Below are 4,381 nucleotides of genomic sequence, written 5' to 3' on the forward strand. Positions count from 1 at the left end.
CTTCTGCACTTGGTGCCAAATGGCCATTCTGAGACTTTCCTTGTATTTTTGTTTGATCCTGTGTGGAATCTCCTGTTCCTAAGATTGATTCCTTCTTATTTCTTCATTTACTCCCTCATTTGCTTGAAGCACACGCTCAAAGAGCTTCCTAAGAAAGGGCTGTTCAGAGTTAAATTTATTTGAATTTTTCCATGTCTAAAAATGTTTCTATTCTAGCCACTCACTTGATTAATTGGTCTGCTGAGTATAAATTTTAGGCTGAAAGCCCTTTTCCATCAGAAATTTGAAGCATGCAGAAGAATGAGATTGGGGATTCGAACTCTGATTTCTTATAGCCCGCTTCCTGCCTGGACTAACTATATTTTTCCCAGAAAATTCAGCTTTTCCAATTCTGTAGAACTCAAGATTCCCTAATTTGTAGGCATCACACATACTGGCTATAAATATTGCAAATATTGTTCCAGCCTTTTCATTCTCTTGTGGTGTCTTTTGATAAGCAGAAGTTTTTAACTTATGTGAAGTCCAATGTATTAATTTTTCTTCTTTAATGATTAATGTGTTTTATTTTTGGTCTTTTCTGAGAAATCTTTGTCTACCTCAAGTTCATAAAAATATTTATCTATGTTTTGCCTTAGAAGTGTTAGTGTTAGTTTAATGGTCAGGCCCATAATCATCTCAAATTAAGTTTTATGAGATAGTGGATAAACTTAATTTTTTTATATGTATATTCCAATTTTTCAGACTATTTGTTGAAGAGACTTTCCATTCCCCCATCAAGTTACCTGGATGTGACTTTGAAGGAAATCAGAGTCTATTTCTGAACTTTCTTTTCTCTTTCATTAATCAATTAGTCTGTCATTCTACCTATACCTCCCTGTCTTGCTTACTGTAACTTCATAGCAACAAACAAATAAATGAGTAAATAAAAATAAAACAGTGTTTTTTTCCTCATTCCTACTTTCACCTGTGTCAGATTTGGCCATACCCTTTATTTTTAAGGATGTAGGATAAAAAATTTAATTGTCTTACTGACATTTTTATACCTCATAACCTAAAATTCCAGGTATAGTGGGCACATCACCACAGTCCTAAAACACAGCAAAGAACAGATTAACCAACTACTTTATTATTGCATAATAGGTGGTGTCAGTGATCTCCCTAGGGTAAAGAAATTCTAGCTTTCTCCTATTTCACATTGACTCAGTCAATTCAAATATTTACAATTTATCCCACCTGCAAGAACCAATTTCTGCAAATTTTAATCTTTAATTTTTACATGACAGAATACCCCTTATAAACTTGCTTGAAATAATAATAATGAATACAAAAAAAGGTTATGATTAGTTTATACAACAGAAAAATCCTGGAGTAAGAAGCCAGCTTCTGGAAGAGCTATGTCCAAAGAATGGCACTCCTACTTTGTCAGCCTCCTCTCTGCTCTGCTCCCACTCCCTCCCTTTATATGCATCTCTTAGCTCTTTTCTTCTCTGTGTTGACTTCTTTCTTAGGTGGACTCTCACTATATAGATGCCCTTGGCAGCTCTTGGCTTATCAATTTAGCTTCTCTTTCCAGTGATTTCTGAAGGCATCTTCAGCTTAACTCCCCGGTTCAGGCAGAGTCACAAGGCTATTCTTGAACCACTCATTGTAAATCTGTTTGACTGGGTATAGGCTACTTCCCATCCCTAAGAGGCCAGATGTACCACAATTGTTCTGCAAAGAAAAATAGAGTTGTAATTGCCAGAAAACGAGAAAATGCATGCGGAGCAGACAAAAGAGATCACTACTACAATTTGAGGATATCGAGGAGTTAAATTAAATAATCATACTGAAGTGCTTATTTTGAAAAGAAGTCTTGTCCCTAAATTTTATTCCTCTAGTTTTTGCCTTCTGTCCCTGAGCCAGAAGATATCAGGTTTCTTCTTGCAGTAGAATTGAAGGGGTGTCTGATGTAAAATGAATCCGCAGAGTTTATCTAAAAACACTGAAGCCATATCACATTTTTCTTGTCAAAACTCCTGACACTTGGGGTAGGATATGAAACAATGTGTATGTTTTGACTTTTCAATAATGTTTCCTGGCCATTAATGATAGCAGCATGAATGCATTGCCCTGCTATAATCAGTTCTAGGCTGCGTTTTGATGGTTCATAATGTAATTTCTCTCAAAGAAATTTTAGATCAAATAATTGGCATTCTGATCTCTGCAAGTATGCTTCATTTTTATAGTGATTAAAAAAGTCCATTTAGTTGATTTGTAAGCCTTGTAAGAACTTGCTGTTAGAAACTCATCAAAGTTCTTTGGAGAAGGGCCATTTTATATGGGTAAAGGGTAAGGAGAGTTTAAATCTTTTTGAAGTTATTTTTTATTCTTTTATGCAAATCACCCAATGTCCACATATAAATTAACCCCAACATTATCTCGAGGTTAAGCAAGCTTATTTTAACATCACCCCTTGATCTCTGGACAGAATGGTTTTACATTTCTGTAGACTAATGTGGCAACCACAGTGCATCACTGCCCTCATAATACATCATTGCCCTCACAATAGTCTAAGGGTTATCTTCTAATACCATTGCTTGAAAACTGCTGAAAAACAAGCTGAAAAGTGAAACATTATGCACTTCAATAACCAACTATGTTTAGTTTTAAGAACTTGCCTTGCTAAGTCCATAGTCAGGACCTGAGAGACACAGAAAAATTTGGACACCACTCTAGACGGTGCATTAAACGATCCATTCTACTTGGCCAGCATTTAGCTCAGAGACTAGCAAACTCAATTATCCCTTCCTTAATTGTAGAGTTATTTCACCTTAGCCCCTTCCAATTTTAGAGCACAATAAAACAGAACTCTCTGGAACACTCATTTCTCTCATGTCCACTAGCATCTCTTTTTTCAATTTCCCCCTTGCTTGGCTGCAGCATCTGTTTGCAGCCCTTATGGCCCTTTCATAGTAGCCAATTACATTGCTTCTCTTTTTTTTGTTAAAAAAAATCCCTTTCCACTCTCTTGATCTCTTCTTTCTTATTATTTTAAGTATATTTCTAAATATTAGGAATGACTAGAAGACATTTTTGAATGAGATGTTATCAAGACGAATAGTTACCATCCTGCAAGCGTGCTCTCTCTCTCTCTCTCCCAGTAACCTCTGAACTAGCCTTCCTAGATTGTGATGTTTCTATGTAGGGAATGAAGAACATTACACATTCACAATGCTCCTTAATCCAAAGTCTGTTTACCAGTCAGAAAAAAGAAGAGAAGGGACACCAGTAGCAAATTGGTTTGAATATGGTTTGTTTCTACCAAAACTCATGTTGAGGCTTGGTCCCCAATGTGGCGGAGTTGGGAGGTAGAGCCTTTAAGAGGTGGGGCCTCGTGGAAGGTGTTTGGGTGATGGGGATCCTGTCCTTGTAAGTGGCTTGGTGCTGCTCTTGCAGTGGTGAGTGAGTGAGTTCTCAAGGGCATGACTTAGTTCCAGAGAGAAACAGTTGTTATAAAGTGAGGACTCCCTTTGTGTTTGGTCCCTTCACACATGTCCACTTCCTCTTTGACCTTCTGCCATGTTATGACTTGACATGAAAGCCCTCACCAGAAGCCAAGCAGATGCCAGCTCCATGCTTCTTTGACTTTTCTGCTGCTAGAATCATGAGCCAAATAAACGTCTTTATAAATTACCCAGCTTCAGGTGTTCTGTTATAGCAACACTCTCATCTAAGACATGACCCTTACCTTTAAGATGAAGGGCAGGTAAAGCAGATTCTCACCCACCTCTTGGAACCCACAAAGATTATGGCTCTTCTGCTTTTTATGCTGTGGTTCCTGCCCTAGTGGCTCTGACACAAATATTCCAAAGATGTCTGTCTGATATTCTTTCTTCTTGGACATCCTGGGTTTCCCAGGCCCTGCTACTGACGAGATATCCTTGCTCCATTCCTTTTCTATCCTGTATTGCTTTCTTGTGCCTGTAGCTCTTAATCAGCACATTAGACTAGTTGTCAAAAGTCTAACAAGCAAAAGTAATTTTGCTTGTTTACAATACTATATTATTTTATTCTTGCATGTACATATTTTATTATCTTACTAACAAACTTGGTAATTTCTCTGTTACATTTCATTGTCCATATCTGAAGCAGTACATAGTAGTGGGTTAAGATCATAACATTGGTGACAAACTGCCTAAAATAAAGTCATATCTACAACCATTATCAACTGTATGACCTTAGAGAAACTAACTTCTCTGTGCTTTAATCTTCCAACCACGAAATAAAAATAATAATAGTACTAAATCAGAGGTTGTTGAAAGGTTATAACCCTTGTCTAAAGCCTCTGAGAACAGATGTATCCTAGAATTAAGACACTTTTATTTTTGAAGGAAAGGTT

Source organism: Cynocephalus volans, chromosome 1 (assembly GCF_027409185.1).
Source record: "Cynocephalus volans isolate mCynVol1 chromosome 1, mCynVol1.pri, whole genome shotgun sequence".
Classification (NCBI taxonomy): domain Eukaryota; kingdom Metazoa; phylum Chordata; class Mammalia; order Dermoptera; family Cynocephalidae; genus Cynocephalus; species Cynocephalus volans.